At 44.0% G+C, this 20876-nt stretch overlaps 1 protein-coding gene across 1 annotated transcript in view; it reads left to right on the plus strand.

The window, feature by feature from the left end:
* Positions 1-13067: 13067 nt before the first annotated feature.
* Positions 13068-20876, plus strand: part of CDK18 (cyclin dependent kinase 18) — a 105942-nt gene continuing 98133 nt past the window's right edge. Inside the window, exon 1 of the mRNA XM_069944640.1 lies at positions 13068-13194. The gene's annotated coding sequence lies outside the window, so the exon portion shown is untranslated. The remainder of the gene's footprint in view (positions 13195-20876) is intronic.

A 20876-nucleotide genomic window follows, 5' to 3' on the forward strand; every position in this document is an offset into this window, starting at 1 on the left:
CACAGTATCCTCTACCTGTAACACCACACAGCACGCTGTATTCTTTACCTGTAACACCACACAGCACGCTGTATTCTCTACCTGTAACACCACACAGCACGCTGTATTGTCTACCTGTAACACCACACATTACGCTGTATTCTCTACCTGTAACACCACACAGCACGCTGTATTGTCTACCTGTAACACCACACAGCAAGCTGTATTCTCTACCTATAACATCACACAGCACACTATTCTCTACCTGTAACACCACAAGGCACACAGTATTCTCTACCTGTAACACCACACAGCACGCTGTATTCTTTACCTGTAACACCACACAGCACGCTGTATTCTCTACCTGTAACACCACACAGCACGCTGTATTGTCTACCTGTAACACCACACAGCACGCTGTATTCTTTACCTGTAACACCACACAGCACGCTGTATTCTCTACCTGTAATACCACACAGCACGCTGTATTCTCTACCTGTAACACCACACACCACACTGTATTCTCTACCTGTAACACCACACAGCACTGTATTCTCTACCTGTAACACCACACAGCACGCTGTATTCTCTCCCTGTAACACCACACAGCACACTGTATTCTCTACCTGTAACACCACACAGCACGCTGTATTCTCTACCTGTAACACCTTATAGCACGGTGTATTCTCTACCTGTAACACCACACAGCGCTGTATTCTCTACCTGTAGCACCACAAAGCACTGTATTCTCTACCTGTAACACCACACAGCACACTGTATTCTCTGCCTGTAACACCACACAGCACTGTATTCGCTACCTGTAACACCACACACCATGCTGTATTCTCTACCTGTAACACCACACAGCACGCTGTATTCTCTACCTGTAACACCACACAGCACGCTGTTTTCTCTACCTGTAACACCACACAGCACACTGTATTCTCTACCTGTAACACCACACAGCACGCTGTATTCTCTACCTGTAACACCACACAGCACTGTATTCTCTACCTGTAACACCACACAGCACTGTATTCTCTACCTGTAACAGCACACTGTATTCTTTGCCTGTAACACCACACAGCACCCTGTATTCTCTACCTGTAACACCACACAGCATGCTGTATTCTCTACCTGTAACACAACACAGCACCCTGTATTCTTTACCTGTAACACCACACAGCACTGTATTCTCTACCTGTAACACCACACAGCACGCTGTATTCTCTACCTGTAACACCACACAGCACGCTGTATTTTCTACCTGTAACACCACACAGCATGCTGTATTCTCTACCTGTAACACCACACAGCACGCTGTATTGTCTACCTGTAACACCACACAGCACGCTGTATTCTTTACCTGTAACACCACACAGCACGCTGTATTCTCTACCTGTAACACCACACAGCACGCTATATTGTCTACCTGTAACACCACACAGCACGCTGTATTCTTCACCTGTAACACCACACAGCACGCTGTATTCTCTACCTGTAAAACCACACAGCACGCTGTATTCTCTACCTGTAACACCACACAGCACGCTGTATCCTCTACCTGTAACACCACACAGCGCTGTATTCTCTACCTGTAACACCACACAGCACTGTATTCTCTACCTGTAACACCACACAGTACACTGTATTCTCTACCTGTAACACCACACAGCACTGTATTCTCTACCTGTAACACCACACAGCACGCTGTATTCTCTACCTGTAACACCACACAGCACGCTGTATTGTCTACCTGTAACACCACACAGCACGCTGTATTCTTTACCTGTAACACCACACAGCACGCTGTATTCTCTACCTGTAATACCACACAGCACGCTGTATTCTCTACCTGTAACACCACACACCACACTGTATTCTCTACCTGTAACACCACACAGCACTGTATTCTCTACCTGTAACACCACACAGCACGCTGTATTCTCTCCCTGTAACACCACACAGCACACTGTATTCTCTACCTGTAACACCACACAGCACGCTGTATTCTCTACCTGTAACACCTTATAGCACGGTGTATTCTCTACCTGTAACACCACACAGCGCTGTATTCTCTACCTGTAGCACCACAAAGCACTGTATTCTCTACCTGTAACACCACACAGCACACTGTATTCTCTGCCTGTAACACCACACAGCACTGTATTCGCTACCTGTAACACCACACACCATGCTGTATTCTCTACCTGTAACACCACACAGCACGCTGTATTCTCTACCTGTAACACCACACAGCACGCTGTTTTCTCTACCTGTAACACCACACAGCACACTGTATTCTCTACCTGTAACACCACACAGCACGCTGTATTCTCTACCTGTAACACCACACAGCACTGTATTCTCTACCTGTAACACCACACAGCACTGTATTCTCTACCTGTAACACCACACAGCACTGTATTCTTTGCCTGTAACACCACACAGCACCCTGTATTCTCTACCTGTAACACCACACAGCATGCTGTATTCTCTACCTGTAACACAACACAGCACCCTGTATTCTTTACCTGTAACACCACACAGCACTGTATTCTCTACCTGTAACACCACACAGCACGCTGTATTCTCTACCTGTAACACCACACAGCACGCTGTATTTTCTACCTGTAACACCACACAGCATGCTGTATTCTCTACCTGTAACACCACACAGCACGCTGTATTGTCTACCTGTAACACCACACAGCACGCTGTATTCTTTACCTGTAACACCACACAGCACGCTGTATTCTCTACCTGTAACACCACACAGCACGCTATATTGTCTACCTGTAACACCACACAGCACGCTGTATTCTTTACCTGTAACACCACACAGCACGCTGTTTTCTCTACCTGTAAAACCACACAGCACGCTGTATTCTCTACCTGTAACACCACACAGCGCTGTATTCTCTACCTGTAACACCACACAGCACTGTATTCTCTACCTGTAACACCACACAGTACACTGTATTCTCTACCTGTAACACCACACAGCACTGTATTCTCTACCTGTAACACCACACAGCACACTGTATTCTCTACCTGTAACACCACACAGCACGTTGTATTCTCTACGTGTAACACCACACAGCACGCTGTATTCTCTACCTGTAACATCACACAGCACACTGTATTCTCTACCTGTAACACCACAAAGCACGCTGTATTCTCTACCTGTAACACCACACAGCACGCTGTATTCTCTACCTGTAACACCACACAGCACACTGTATTCTCTGCCTGTAACACCACACAGCACTGTATTCGCCACCTGTACCACCACACACCATGCTGTATTCTCTACCTGTAACACCATACAGCACACTGTATTCTCTACCTGTAACACCACACAGCACACTGTATTCTCTACCTGTAACACCACACAGCGCGCTGTATTCTCTACCTGTAACACCACACAGCACACTGTATTCTCTACCTCTAACAGCACACAGCATGCTGTATTCTCTACCTGTAACACCACACAGCACGCTGTATTCTCTACCTGTAACACCACACAGCACTGTATTCTCTACCTGTAACACCACACAGCACTGTATTCTCTACCTGTAACACCACACAGCACACTGTATTCTCTACCTGTAACACCACACAGCACGCTGTATTCTCTACCTGTAACACCACACAGCACGCTGTATTCTCTACCTGTAACACCACACAGCACGCTGTATTCTTTACCTATAATACCACACAGCACACTGTATTCTCTACCTGTAACACCACACAGCATGCTGTATTCTCTACCTGTAACACCACACAGCACGCTGTATTCTCTACCTGTAACACCTCATAGCACGTTGTATTCTCTACCTGTAACACCTCACAGCACGCTGTATTCTCCACCTGTAACACCACACAGCACTATATTCTCTACCTGTAACACCTCACAGCACACTGTATTCTCTACCTGTAACACCACACAGCACTCTGTATTCTCTACCTGTAACACCACACAGCACGCTGTATTCTCTACCTGTAACACCACACAGCACGCTGTATTCTCTACCTGTAACACCACACAGCACTGTATTCTCTACCTGTAACACCACACAGCACACTGTATTCTCTACCTGTAACACCACACAGCACTGTATTCTCTACCTGTAACAGCACACTGTATTCTCTGCCTGTAACACCACACAGCACTGTATTCTCTACCTGTAACAGCACACTGTATTCTCTGCCTGTAACACCACACACCATGCTGTATTCTCTACCTGTAACACCACACAGCACTGTATTCTCTACCTGTAACAGCACACTGTATTCTCTGCCTGTAACACCACACAGCACACTGTATTCTCTACCTGTAACACCACACAGCACTGTATTCTCTACCTGTAACAGCACACTGTATTCTCCACCTGTAACACCACACAGCACACTGTATTCTCTACCTGTAACACCACACAGCACTGTATTCTCTACCTGTAACAGCACACTGTATTCTCTGCCTGTAACACCACACAGCACCCTGTGTTCTCCACCTGTAACACCACACAGCACGCTGTATTCTTCACCTGTAACACCACACAGCATGCTGTATTCTCTACCTGTAACACAACACAGCACCCTGTATTCTTTACCTGTAACACCACACAGCACCTTATTCTCTACCTGTAACACCACACAGCACACTGTATTCTCTACCTGTAACACCACACAGCACACTGTATTCTCTACCTGTAACACCACACAGTACACTGTATTCTCTACCTGTAACATCTCACAGCACAGTGTATTCTCTACCTGTAACACCACACACCATGCTGTTTTCCCTACCTGTAACACCACACAGCACTGTATTCTCTACCTGTAACACCACACAGCGCGTTGTATTGTCTACCTGTAACACCACACACCATGCTGTTTTCCCTACCTGTAACACCACACAGCACGCTGTATTCTCTACCTGTAACACCACACAGCACGCTGTATTCTCTACCTGTAACACCACACAGCACGCTGTATTCTCTACCTGTAACACCACACAGCATGCTGTATTCTCTACCTGTAACACCACACAGCACGCTGTATTCTCTACCTGTAACACCACACAGCACGCTGTATTCTCTACCTGTAACACCACCCAGCACGCTTTATTCTCCACCTGTAACACCACACAGCACGCTGTATTCTCTACCTGTAACACCACACAGCACGCTGTATTCTCTACCTGTAACACCACACAGCACGCTGTATTCTCTACCTGTAACACCACACAGCACGCTGTATTCTCTACCTGTAACACCACACAGCACACTGTATTCTCTTCCTGTAACACCACACAGCACGCTGTATTTTCTACCTGTAACACCACACAGCACGCTGTATTCTCTACCTGTAACACCACACAGCACGCTGTATTCTCTACCTGTAACACCACACAGCAGGCTGTATTCTCTACCTGTAACACCACACAGCACGTTGTATTCTCTACCTGTAACACCACACAGCACACTGTATTCTCTACCTGTAACACCACACAGCACGCTGTATTCTCTACCTGTAACACCACACAGCACGCTGTATTCTCTACCTGTAACACCACACAGCACGCTGTATTCTCTACCTGTAACACCACACAGCACACTGTATTCTCTTCCTGTAACACCACACAGCACGCTGTATTTTCTACCTGTAACACCACACAGCACGCTATTACTACTGTTAACGCTGATATTGGAATAAAGTAAAGAACTTTTTGAATTTTATTTTTTCTTTCCTCTTTTATCTCCATGCACATATTATGATTAAGCATCTTTTATCTTTGAAGTTGAGCCCCACAATAAGGACTTTTTCCGATATTATCTTACATGGGATATACTGTATATGCCTTGTTTTTTTCTCCAGGTGGGATTGCCAGTGCCGGCTCTGATCCTTTACTAGCATAATTTAATTGTGTTACTGCATCATTTTTGTGAATACGCTGCAGTAGTGCAATGACACTCCAACATGTGTAAACACAGCCCTAATTTCACTGCAGAATTTTGCACAATTAGTAAAGGTTCAGCAGCTACTTCTGGCCGGTCAGAGATGGTAAATCAGTCAGGGGATTGGGGGATCCAGCCAACCCTTCTGTGACATCATGCCCTGCCCCCTGTCTGCATCATCAGCCTGTGCTCAGCAAACACACACAATGTGAGAGAGAAGCATTGAATATTTGTCTCCTAAGGGGGGGAGAGCAGAAGGAGCAGGAGACAATGTGAATGGGCACAGAGGCCATTTTTCTTCACTTTCTGGATGTGAATCATCTGCCAGTGTGGCAGAACCGCACAGATATGGTAATACATTGTATAGGCACATCTATATAACTTTTAATGTACTTTTAATAGAAAACAAGTTTTCCTTATCTGTAGTTCCCCTATAACCCCTTAAAAACGGAGCCAAAAATGGCCTTAAGGACCAGGCCAATTTTCATTTTTGCGTTTTCGTTCTTTTCTCCTCGCCTTCAAAGAGCAATAACTCTTTTATTTTTCCTGTTGGGCCATGTGAGGGCTTGTTTTGCTTCAGGAACAGGTGTACTTTGTACTGGCACGCTTTAATCCACCATAACATGAATGATGGGAACCACAAAATATCATTTATGGGGTGAAATTAGGAGGGGGGGAGAATTCCACAATTTTTTTTTTTTTGGCTGGGGGTGGGGTGGGGGGTCTGTGTTTACATAATGCACTTTAGGTAAAACTGACATTTTATCATTATTCTAGATGTCAGTCTGAATACAGGGATATGCAGTTTACACAGCTTTTCTAATGTTTTACTATTGTTATTAACAGTAAAACTTATTTTTTTTGCAAATGGGTGTATTTAAAATGGGCCTATTGACTCCTGTAGTGCATTTATTTTATCACCTATGGGGATGTATGGGGCGTCATTTTTTGCCCCACTATATCTAGTTTTTATTAGTACCATATTTGTGTAGGTTGGACATATTAATCCCTTTTTATTATTTTTTTAATGTATAAAATGTAATTTTATAATGTTTTTTTTTTAATAGATCGGAAGATTATATTATGACATATGATATGTTTATTTATTTTATTGTTTTTATGTGTTTTATTTACAAAATGGAGAAGGGGGAGATTTCAACTTTTATTGGGGGGGGGGGGGGGAAGGGCTATGGTGTGTTTTAAAATACATTTATTAATTTTTTTTTTACACTTTTGAAGTCCCCTTATGGGACTTTTACATGGATGCATTTGATTACATACACTGATCCCTGCTATGCCATAGCATAACATAGCATCCAGGTCCAGTCTCCAGAATGCTGCTATATAACAGCCAGGGCTATATTAACAGCTGCTGCTACCCTGGACACTATAGGTTTCAAATAGGTTTCTATTACATGAATTGGTCGGTTTGTCTGCAGCACATCCTGACACCCTGAAGCTGCTGAAAATCCTCACTGTCTGCTCCACTCTGTCTCCACTCCTCTGTCCCCTCCCTCCCGAGACAGAGGTCACATGATCTCTTTACCACCTTATCTGTAACCCTTCCCACCACTGACATCACATAGTGATCACCTGGCTAAGGGCAGGAAACAGCAGCCTCTCCTGAGTCATATAGAGGAAAGGAGACACTGTTGTTTCATCTCTCTTTCTAATCTATCTCTGTAGATAAGCATACAGTGCCTGTGGTGGGCAGATACTACAAGACAGCAGCGGTTACCCGCCATTTGGTTCTAAGGAGCAGTGATGTAAAACTGGGATCATTTGTAAAATTATGAAAAGTTGGAAAGGTATCAGACAATAGCCGACATATGCACCTATATGCTTTTTGTGCATTTTATTTTTTATGGGATCGCTGGAGTTCCCCTTTAAGGACACATTGTCATATTTTAAAGCACCTTAAAGGGGTAACCTCCATGCCTATGTTTAGACCATGTTAACACCAGTATGCGTATGGTGTTTTTCTCTACTTTGGATCTCATACAAGCCATAGCCAAAAAAGTGGCCAGTGCTGAGTGTCTTTTTTTCCTTTCAGTCACCTGCCTTTGTTGTGTTGGCTTTGCTGGTCTCACTTTGTGACTTTCTGTGGCAGTCGTCTATTTCTGTGCTCATTAGCTGTCTGATGTAATCATTTCTCCCAGCCCGGCCCACATTACTGACACAATAGCTATAGATTCCAGGACACCCACTCCGCTCTGCACTTGGATGCAAGGAGCTGTCACTTTTACTCAACCAGAAAGAATACGGAAATGAGGAGTGAAAAGGACACGTGGAGTTTACAGAGAAGCAAAGTCTGACCCACATATGTAATGCATCAGATCAGATTTCCCACCATAATGTTATACAACCAAGTGCCAAATACTTTCACTCATTCATTTCCCTATAGAAAGTGCATGTACGGACCGCATCCCCTCCCCCTTCCCCCCCCCCCGGACAAAACCTGGTGCGATCCCAGCGGGTATACTACCTGCAAACAAGCTTTAGTGGCTTATTCTATCCATAGGCCATAAAACATTATTGTGGAAAAGACCCCCTTTAAGGTTTCCTTCTGCATACAGAATCATGATTTGGGAGTCATTTGGGAGTGGCATCTCTGTTCTCGAACTTATTCGGTTTCGGAAGGCTGTTCCAGAACCGATCAGTTCAAGAACCGAGCTGTAAGTTCTGTGTTGTTTTTTACACTCCATGGGCCTGGTGCAGAGCGGTCGTCCCACAGAGTGTAGAATCTAGCAGTAAGAAGCAATGCCTATTGCTCCACTACTTACTGTAAAGGGCAGGGATTCTCGTCATAAAGATAGGAATCCCTGCTCTGTGTTCCTCAGGAGCGGGCGGCTGTATAAAATTGCTGCTCTGCTTCTCTCAAGATGGGTCCCGGGAGCTGCTCCAGGCTGGCAGGGGCAATACCTATAGGTGGACAAAGCCGCGAGCGTTGTCAAGGGGCGTCAGGAGCCAGCATCTGATGATAGGTGAGCAGTGTGCGGGCCGGCAACGCAGGGGATTCCCCTCAATATGATGGGAATCCCCCTTCTTTACAAGGGGTTCCCCAAAGAGGTGCAGGGGAAAGTGGCTGTTCGCACTTGCAGCGCTGCTCCTGCTTCTCTCCTCTGTGGGAAACACCCCATAAAGAAGCAGGGATTCCCTTCATAATGAGGGCAATCCCCGCTTCTTTACAGGGTGACCCCTGCAGCTGAGAGAGGCAGGAGCAGCGCAGCAAGTTTAAAGAGCTGCCTTCTCCTGCCTCTCTCTGTTGCAGGAAACACAGAGCGGGGATTCCTGTCATTATGATGGGAGTCCCTGCTCCTGTTCCCGAACACCTCTGTCAGCTGAACAATAGACAGTCATCCCCCCCCTGATTTTGTTCAGATACGGAACATTTGTTTGAGTATAAAACAAAACTTCAGGGGGAAATGTTGTTTGAATACCGAACTGTTGGAACACCGGGGTGTTTGGGGTAAGTCCACAAATCTAGAGTAATGTCATAGATATAATTGATTGTAGATACAGATCACCCGCACCGCTAGGCAACAGTCCTTAGTGTGGTATCCTGAGCAGCGCAGTCTGCACCCCCTGTATACCGCTCCCCGCTTCTCATGAAAATTAAATAAAGCTCGTCCCTTCTTCATGGACCGGTGAGGGCTGGAAATTCTTTTTCTCAGTATTCCATTGAATGTTATAGATATACTGAATTTCTTTTGTTACATATGTAGAAACCCTATAGCTGCCTTATGTTTTCATATTGTCGAGAACCCCCAACTGTGTAAGATATATTATAGGATGTAATATCATATAGTCAGAGCACAACTGTGTAAGATATATTATAGGATGTAATATCATACAGTCAGAGCACAATTGTGTAAGATATATTATAGGATGTAATATCATATAGTCAGAGCACAACTGTGTAAGATATATTATAGGATATAATATCATACAGTCAGAGCACAATTGTGTAAGATATATTATAGGATGTAATATCATATAGTCAGAGCACAACTGTGTAAGATATATTATACAGTGTATAGTCAGGGCACAATTGTGTAAGATATATTATAGGATGTAATATCATATAGTCAGAGCACAACTGTGTAAGATATATTATAAGATGTAATATCATACAGTCAGAGCACAACTGTGTAAGATATATTATAGGATGTAATATCATATAGTCAGAGCACAACTGTGTAAGATATATTATACAGTGTATAGTCAGGGCACAATTGTGTAAGATATATTATACAGTGTATAGTCAGGGCACAATTGTGTAAGATATATTATACAGTGTATAGTCAGGGCACAATTGCGTAAGGTATATTATACAGGGTATAGTCAGGGCACAATTGTGTAAGATATATTATACAGTGTATAGTCAGGGCACAATTGTGTAAGATATATTATACAGTGTATAGTCAGGGCACAATTGTGTAAGATATATTATACAGTGTATAGTCAGGGCACAATTGTGTAAGATATATTATACAGTGTATAGTCAGGGCACAATTGTGTAAGGTATATTATACAGGGTATAGTCAGGGCACAATTGTGTAAGGTATATTATACAGTGTATAGTCAGGGCACAATTGTGTAAGGTATATTATACAGTGTATAGTCAGGGCACAATTGTGTAAGATATATTATACAGGGTATAGTCAGGGCACAATTGTGTAAGATATATTATACAGTGTGTAGTCAGGGCACAATTGTGTAAGATATATTATACAGTGTATAGTCAGGGCACAATTGTGTAAGATATATTTTATACAGTGTATAGTCAGGGCACAATTGTGTAAGGTATATTATACAGTGTATAGTCAGGGCACAATTGTGTAAGGTATATTATACAGTGTATAGTCAGGGCACAATTGTGTAAGATATATTATACAGTGTATAGTCAGGGCACAATTGTGTAAGGTATATTATACAGGGTATAGTCAGGGCACAATTGTGTAAGGTATATTATACAGTGTATAGTCAGGGCACAATTGTGTTAGGTATATTATACAGTGTATAGTCAGGGCACAATTGTGTAAGATATATTATACAGTGTATAGTCAGGGCACAATTGTGTAAGATATATTATACAGGGTATAGTCAGGGCACAATTGTGTAAGATATATTATACAGTGTGTAGTCAGGGCACAATTGTGTAAGATATATTATACAGTGTATAGTCAGGGCACAATTGTGTAAGATATATTATACAGTGTATAGTCAGGGCACAATTGTGTAAGATATATTATACAGTGTATAGTCAGGGCACAATTGTGTAAGGTATATTATACAGTGTATAGTCAGGGCACAATTGTGTAAGATATATTATACAGGGTATAGTCAGGGCACAATTGTGTAAGATATATTATACAGGGTATAGTCAGGGCACAATTGTGTAAGGTATATTATACAGGGTATAGTCAGGGCACAATTGTGTAAGATATATTATACAGTGTATAGTCAGGTTACAATTGTGTAAGATATATTATACAGGGTATAGTCAGGGCACAATTGTGTAAGGTATATTATACAGGGTATAGTCAGGGCACAATTGTGTAAGGTATATTATACAGTGTATAGTCAGGGCACAATTGTGTAAGGTATATTATACAGTGTATAGTCAGGGCACAATTGTGTAAGATATATTATACAGGGTATAGTCAGGGCACAATTGTGTAAGATATATTATACAGTGTGTAGTCAGGGCACAATTGTGTAAGATATATTATACAGTGTATAGTCAGGGCACAATTGTGTAAGATATATTTTATACAGTGTATAGTCAGGGCACAATTGTGTAAGGTATATTATACAGTGTATAGTCAGGGCACAATTGTGTAAGGTATATTATACAGTGTATAGTCAGGGCACAATTGTGTAAGATATATTATACAGTGTATAGTCAGGGCACAATTGTGTAAGGTATATTATACAGGGTATAGTCAGGGCACAATTGTGTAAGGTATATTATACAGTGTATAGTCAGGGCACAATTGTGTTAGGTATATTATACAGTGTATAGTCAGGGCACAATTGTGTAAGATATATTATACAGTGTATAGTCAGGGCACAATTGTGTAAGATATATTATACAGGGTATAGTCAGGGCACAATTGTGTAAGATATATTATACAGTGTGTAGTCAGGGCACAATTGTGTAAGATATATTATACAGTGTATAGTCAGGGCACAATTGTGTAAGATATATTATACAGTGTATAGTCAGGGCACAATTGTGTAAGATATATTATACAGTGTATAGTCAGGGCACAATTGTGTAAGGTATATTATACAGTGTATAGTCAGGGCACAATTGTGTAAGATATATTATACAGGGTATAGTCAGGGCACAATTGTGTAAGATATATTATACAGGGTATAGTCAGGGCACAATTGTGTAAGGTATATTATACAGGGTATAGTCAGGGCACAATTGTGTAAGATATATTATACAGTGTATAGTCAGGTTACAATTGTGTAAGATATATTATACAGGGTATAGTCAGGGCACAATTGTGTAAGGTATATTATACAGGGTATAGTCAGGGCACAATTGTGTAAGATATATTATACAGTGTATAGTCAGGGCACAATTGTGTAAGATATATTATACAGTGTATAGTCAGGGCACAATTGTGTAAGATATATTATACAGTGTATAGTCAGGGCACAATTGTGTAAGATATATTATACAGTGTATAGTCAGGGCACAATTGTGTAAGATATATTATACAGTGTATAGTCAGGGCACGCTGTATCTATCCCAGGACAGAGAGGGATACATCCCATCAGCCATCGCACAGGATCCTCTGCTATAAAGCAGTCAGTGTATCTGGATGGCACCGTCCCTCCTCCTGACCCTGGCACTTCCCCATAGCCGTCCCCTCAGGACAGGCAGCAACCTGGCAGTCACTGAGCCCTGGCCGGGGGGCGGAGCCAGCGTGACACATCAAGGGCTGAGGGGGCCGGGAGGAGGCGGGAGGAGGCTGGAGGAGGCCGGGGAGGAGGCTGGAGGAGGCCGGGGAGGAGGCTGGAGGAGGCTGGAGGAGGCCGGGGAGGAGGCTGGAGGAGGCTGGAGGAGGCCGGGGAGGAGGCTGGAGGAGGCCGGGGAGGAGGCTGGAGGAGGCTGGCTTCTGGCTCACATTCACGGGGCAGCTGCTCGCTCTCTCCTGCCGTGAGCTCCTGAGCCGAGGTGGGCAGGGAGGGCATCATCCCTCATCGTCAGCCGCTGCAGCCACCAGCAAAGGTAAGCTGGCTGTGCCCGGTGCCCCTGCTGCCAGCCCGGGCTCTGCAGCTGCTGCAGGGGAGGAAATGCTCGGGCATCTTGCTGTAGTGCACATGGGTCCATATATATATATATATATATATATATATATATCTATCAGTGATCAGTGCACATGGGTCCATATATATATATATATATATATATATATATATATATATATATCTATCAGTGATCAGTGCACATGGGTCCATATATATCTATATATATATATCTATCTATCAGTGATCAGTGCACATGGGTCCATATATATACATATATGAGTGATCAGTGCACATGGGTCCATATATATATATGAGTGATCAGTGCACATGGGTCCAGGAGAGGAGATCTGTCACCACCTGTGCCATAGTGTGTGTATATATCTATCTATCTATCTATCTATCTATCTATCTATCTATCTATCAATGATCAGTGCACATTGCTCCTGTGTATATGACAGCTGACAGTATGTGGGGTCCCATCATCCCATCCATCATCCGGTGAGATCACATTTATAAGCACAGTGCTGTTTGCCCCTGGTTAGTACCTTGTTTGGGATATTCAAAGCTTTCCTATTATATTATTATATTATTAGAATGATTCTATTCTATTCTGATGTATCAGCATAGTATGGATATAAGCTGGAGCTATTGCAGCCTGTAGATATGAGCGGTGTTATTTCTGTGGATATGAGCGGTGTTATTTCTGTGGATATGAGCGGTGTGATTTCTGTGGATATGAGCGGTGTGATTTCTGTGGATATGAGCGGTGTGATTTCTGTGGATATGAGCGGTGTTATTTCTGTGGATATGAGCGGTGTGATTTCTGTGGATATGAGCGGTGTGATTTCTGTGGATATGAGCGGTGTGATTTCTGTGGATATGAGCGGTGTTATTTCTGAATTAAAGGGCAGGTCTTTCTATTTGATCCTGGAGAACCCCTTCTGTACTATACACCATTGACTGCAGGTCCAGCGTCACTTACCCCGGAGGAATCTTGCTATACCCTCCACCTGTCGGCCAGTGGCATGGCCGCTATCCATCCTATGTGTTTATTAGCTGGTACCACCAAGGTGGTTGCCTGTTCTGGCTCATAGAGGGAAGTCCTGGACGAGGACCACTGTCTGGGATATCCGTATGCCACTTTTAAAGGTTGATTTGCTGCTAAGAACTGCACCCACCCATAGATAGCTGATATATAAGTAAACTGAGCCTTTCCTGGGAGATAGTGCCAAGCAGCTGATGTGCTGCCACCTGGCTCACCTCCTTGCCAGCCCTCACCTCCAGGCTCCTTGGTTGGGGGAGAGGGGGAATATAGAAAGTGAGGAAGTGTCCCACTCTATAGGCATTGGCATTAAGAACAGCATGGAAAGTCCTACACCTGACCCCCACTTCTGTCTACTCAATGCGGCCATTGCCACCTTACACCACTACGTGTTTCCATTTAAGAAAAAAGTAGCAGCACTCGCCCCATCTTGAGGGCTTCTCTATTTCTAGGCGGATGGTATTCTCCAGCACTCCAGTTTGTACATGTGACAAGGATTTTAATATTATGTGAAGAAGCTGTAGGCGATCTCACATATCGTGTTTACAGATGTCACTAGAACCCGACGCTATGATATTCCTTCTGGATGTCTTTGGAGAATTTTTTTAATAAATTTCAAGCCCTCACATTCAGTAGGTCATGCAATAAATATGACATACTATATGGGGACTACAATGGTCGGCGTTACAGTATTTGGTTTCCAAATTTTTGGGTGATTTTTTTTCTGTACCTGGAGCTGATCTATATAGACATGTCAAATATATAAGTGGTAACTTGCTGCAGCATTGGAGCTCACTGTATACTGGGTTATTAGTAGGTGCAATGTCAGACAGTATGCAGTAAGCTCGGGCACTCCCTCTACTGGCAGCTACAGGTAAACACAAGTAAAAAAATTAAAGGGGTACTCCGGCGCTGATAAAAAACAATCAATCATAAACATAGTTTTCCCACTTACCATCCCTCCGGAGTCTGCCTCCGTTTGAATTTTCCGCTTTTTGCAGGTCCCTGAAGCTCCAGTTAGTGGCTTAATTTTTTCTTCACTTCCTGGTTTGGGGTTTCCCATGATGCACTTTGTCTCCTGTGATGTCTAACTGACTCTGTAAAACTGTTAGATGGCTTACAGCTTGTTCAGCCAATCAGAGCTGAGCAACCTGAGTCATATGACAAAGGGAGGCTGGCCTAACAGGGCTTAGACCCGCATCCCTCTTGATGATGTCATTGTCACAAAATGGCTGCCACAGAAAAGCCTGGGGTCAACAGTCATTAGATAAGAATGAGTTTACTTCCCTTCCTGGTGGGGGGGGAGGGGCAGATAGGTGATTGAAGCATATTACAAAGTTTTATAACTATGTAATGTGTTTCAATTAATGGGAAAAAGCTTTTCGCTGGAGTACCCCTTGAAGCCTTAGTCCACAGTCTATTGTTAATACTTTCTTTAAGAAGCTCGCCTGGAAAAGATATAGCATAATGGAGAATAAAGTGCAAGAGAAAATAAAGAAGTTGAAGCAGTCACCTCCAGCTATGCATGGCAGGTAAAGGCGGCCACAGACTGGTCATCCCGGGCAAGGACTGCACGCAGAATCTGCAACGTGACTGCAACTCGGCCTGTACTCCAGCCTGTTGGAAATAGTCGATACAGGATTAGGAAGCTTTATGGGGCAGTCACTGATAGGACGGCGGGGGAAATTTTGCAGGACATTGCGGTAGACTAAATTAGGAAGGTGCATTGGTGGGAAGCATGCTGGGACTAATTGGAGAAAGTATTGGGACTGCTGGGGGGGCGAGAAGGCACTGATGGGACTACTGGGGAAAGTTGAGGATTGCTATTAGATGAAGTGATTTTTAATGAATAACGATAAATGATCACAAAAGAGAGCTACCTGATCACCATATTACACAGAACGATAGTCGTTAGTTGCGATCGTTCTCCATCTGATCCCAGAAAATGAACGTACAATGAGGAATTATACTGAACGATTAACAAAGAAATGTGGAATTATAGCGAACGATTAACGAAGAAATGTGGAATTATAGCAAACGATTAACGAAGAAATGTGGAATTATAGCGAACGATTAACGAAGAAATGTGGAATTATAGCAAACGATTAACGAAGAAATGTGGAATTATAGCAAACGATTAACGAAGAAATGTGGAATTATAGTGAACGATTAACGAAGAAATGTGGAATTATAGCGAACGATTAACGGTGATTTTAGGTTCAGCTCAAATGATGTCATCAACGACACCCAAATTTTTTTCTATCTTTGCCTGCATTCACACAAAGCAATTATCGTTTAAATTCGAACAATATATCGTTTTTTTGCACGATAATCGTCCCGTGTAATAAGGCCCTAAGAAAAATGCTAGTTATTAAAATGCTAGGTTCACAAATCCTACATTTATTTATTTTGGTATATATATATATATATATATATATATATATATATATATATATAATTTATTTATTTTCAGAAGAAACTTGGTAACATAGAGGCCTGACAGCAGGGAGAGACCACATAGTCTATCTAGTCTGTCCTATCATTTCCTATTTACCTTGGAATAGATATATCTCAGGCGGGATAACATTTACCTGCCAACCAGCTCCCACTTTTATTACATATTTTCTGACATTACTTCTGATCTTTCCTCATCTAACCTTTGAGTGTGTCCCCTTGTTCTTGTGTTTCGTTTTCTAATTAAAAAAAAAAAAAATCCTCCTGAACCTTAAAGGGGTTATCCAGCGCTACAAAAACATGGCCACTTTCCCCCTACTGTTGTCTCCAGTTTGGGTGTGGTTTTAAAACCTGGTTCCATTTAAGTAAATGGAGCTTTATTGCAAACCGCACCTGAACTGGAGACAACAGTAGGGGGAAAAGTGGCCATGTTTTTGTAGCGCTGGATAACCCCTTTAAAGGGAGTTGTGCCATAAAATAAAATTAGAAAAATTAGATGTGTACCTCATACATGTATGTAAAGGAGTACATGACGAGAGTAACTCACATCCTGTACTGTTTTCTTTCCCCATGGACGTAATCACTCCCTAGTTACCCCTTTAAACTGGGACCCTGCTGTTGCCATGGAAGTGTAAACACGCTTTCCCACAATCCCCCTTGCTTGCAGTTAGAGTGGAGGCCAACTGCCAGTACTTCCTGGAGATTGCAGTGACACTGAGCATGTCTGGCTCATCTTAGTGGGTTGTAACCAAGGGCAACAGGTTATCAAACAATGCCGGCACATGGGGGATTAATAATCTATATCTCTAACCGGACATTATCAGAAATGCTTGTACATTTAAAATATGTTTAATTTAGCCCCTTTAAACTTTTAACATATATTAAGGCCTCCTTTTTCCTCATTTCCTCCGAGCTTTGCACATTTTGGTATAAAGTATAAAGTCATGTCATGTGTGTCATGTGTGTGCATCTTTACCTCACGTTTATGGTCTCTTCCGCCCCTAGATGTCAGAATATGATTAATAAAATGTGTTCAAATACATATTATAAACTGTAAGAGTTTGGAAAGTTGAGGCACTCACCACCGCGTCTTCATAAAATAAATAGCTTTATTTACATAAATGCAGGTACATAGTGTGGACATGTCACTGGAGATGTGTTCGAGGGGGTGTACATCTCACCTAGGCTGATGCGTAGTGTGAGATGGTAAGTCCAGGAGGGATCTGTTGCTCAGCAGTGCTATGCTGCTGAGTTATTATTTATTTTTACCGGGCCTGGATTTACTGGAATGGTGGATAGGTTGGTAGTGGGATCTGCCATTCCCTCCCCCTCGATCCAGTATGGGTTTTGGGATCAGGTGAGCTCTGATCCCAATCAGCCTGAGAAGGCAAAAGGTGAGCTCAGTGTGCAGGGGAGTCTCTCAGACAGGAGTGAACAGCCTGTATGGTGTGTTCGCTGGGAGCTGGGGCTTATGCACACCCTGCAATATTACCTGCCAAGTGAAGTGACAGAGAGGTAACCTGTTGTATTAGTAAGCGCCCAGACGGGCAGGACTTTTTGTTTTGTTTATTCTCACTGCACGGTGTTGCTGTATTTACGTTGCTGGACCGTTTATGCTACAAATAAACACCAAAGCTGTTTTTAAGTCCAAGTTTGCTGCCTGAACTGTGTCCTAACACACCATCCCCCGGGAAGATCCCTACAATTGGTGCTGCGGAGCGGGCAAAGCGGTTGCTAGGGGCAACGGTGTGCATCAACTTGGCTACAGCTGCGTATGTCCTGGGTGAAGGCTGCTGCTTCACTCCAAAAACAGTCAAGCAACATGGAGGAAATGATGAAGCAGCTAATGCAAGTGAGTCTGCAACAGCAACAGGCGTTGGTCGCACAACAACAGGCTCAGGCAGCCGCTAAGCAGGATCAGGAGGCTGCTAACCTGCGCCATGAACAGGCATTGGCTGCACACCAGCAGGCTAATCGACAGCAACAACAGGCTCTGACAGACGCCAATCTGCGCCATGAGCAGGCTAATCTGCGCCACGAACAAGCGATGGCTCAACAACAGAGACTTATTGAGCACCTGATAGCGAAGCAAGAGGCGTCTGCAGGTGCTAATCCCCAGCTGGTGGCAGCAGCCGCGCCAGAGACTTTGTCTGTGAGAAGAGCTGTGCAGCGTGCGCTGCAAAAGATGACTGCTGATGACGATGTTGAGGCCTATTTAACTGTCTTTGAGCGTGTGGCTGAGCGAGAAAAGTTACCCTCCCCTGAGTGGGCAGAGGTCATTGCTCCCTATTTAACAGGGGAACCTCAAAAGGCCTACTATGACCTCAGTGAGCAAGAGGTCAAGGACTATCCTCGGCTAAGAGCAGAGATACTCGCCCGACTAGGAGTTACTGCTGCTGTCCGTGCCCGGAGAGTCCGCAACTGGAGCTACAGTCTGGACAAGTCAGCGAGGTCCCAGATGTACGACCTGATTCATTTGGCAAGAAAGTGGTTGGAGCCAGACACCTCTACTCCTGCACAGATCCTAGAGAGGGTCGTGATGGATCGCTACCTCCGCGCACTTCCTGCTGATCTGCAACGCTTGGTGGGACAAGGCGACCCTAAGAGTGCCGACGAACTTGTCAGCCTTGTGGAGAGGTTCCAGGCGACCGAGGACTACCTCCGTGATGTTCCTGCAGCACCGTCACCTCCCCGGAGTGCCAGACCTGTGCCTTCAGCTGGTAAGAGACTTCCATCTATTGGGGGAGTGTGGAGGGGTGCTGATAGAGGGAAGAGCGCTCAGGAGGTGTCTCAGGGGCAAAAGACTGGTGGTGGTTCCCGGTGGCTAAGTGGCCCTAAAAAGGACTCCCTGCCAAGGAGACCAGGCCCTATCCAGTGCTGGAGATGCCATGAGACGGGACATATGTCTGCCCATTGCCCTCTTACCACTGAGCCCATGGAGTGTGACGCTAGCCGGCGTCAGTCACTATTTGCGGAGCAGTCTTTTGTTGCAGTCACTGGACTAGAGACTGAACCACAAGTCTGCAACATTACGGTCAATGACTTCCCTGTTAAGGCGTTGCTGGACTCAGGAAGCCTTGTCACCCTGGTGCATGCCAGCCTGGTGACTGGGGACTTTGTGCCAGCAAGACATATGAGTGTGGTATGCATACATGGTGATACAAAGGTGTACCCTATAGTACTGGCTAATGTCGGGACTGAACTAGGCACTGTACAATATGAAGTGGGTGTGGTTAAAAACCTTATGCATAATGTGATATTGGGGCGTGATTTTCCTTTGTTCTGGGCTCTATGGGGAAAACAACAATCCCCTGAAAGGAGTGAGGAGACCCCTAAGTCTATTGCATTACCCACGGTAAATGATAAAAATGTACAGGATGAAAATGATGCTTTTCCTTTGCAGGTCCTGGCTGGTGAGGAAGAGGCTCCTCCCACTGCGCAGAATGTTCCAGACTTAGAGGTGTCTAGGGATAATTTTGGTACTGCACAATTACAGGACCCCACTCTCAAAAATGCGAGAGAGCAGGTCACTGTTATGAATGGGGTACCTCAGGAACCAGAAGCTGAGAAAAAATTTCCACATTTTTCTATGACTAATGATCTCTTATATAGAGTCACTAGGATTAATGATGAGGTGGTGGAACAGCTTCTGGTGCCTAAGTCGTACCGGCGTCAGGTACTCGACATGGCCCATAATCATGTCCTTGGGGGCCACTTGGGGACAGATAAAACACAGGAGAGAGTCCTCCAGAGGTTTTATTGGCCTGCGATTTATGCTGACATAAAAAAATACTGTGAGTCGTGCCCCACATGTCAGCTTAGCGCTCCAGTGTCACATTTTCGCAGTCCTTTGGTCCCACTCCCCATCATAGAGGTACCTTTTGACCGGATCGCAATGGACTTGGTGGGTCCCATTGTAAAGTCGGCTAGGGGACACCAGTACATTCTAGTGGTGTTGGACTACGCGACCCGCTATCCTGAGGCTGTACCCCTAAGAAACACTGCCTCTAAAACCATTGCACGGGAATTGTTTTATATGTTTTCCAGGGTGGGGATCCCCAAGGAAATCTTGACCGACCAAGGTACCCCATTTGTGTCAAAGGTAATGAAAGAGCTATGCAAACTGTTTAAAATCTCACACCTACGAACCTCTGTATATCACCCAC

The sequence above is a fragment of the Dendropsophus ebraccatus genome, chromosome 11 (genome assembly GCF_027789765.1).
Source record: "Dendropsophus ebraccatus isolate aDenEbr1 chromosome 11, aDenEbr1.pat, whole genome shotgun sequence".
Lineage (NCBI taxonomy): Eukaryota > Metazoa > Chordata > Amphibia > Anura > Hylidae > Dendropsophus > Dendropsophus ebraccatus.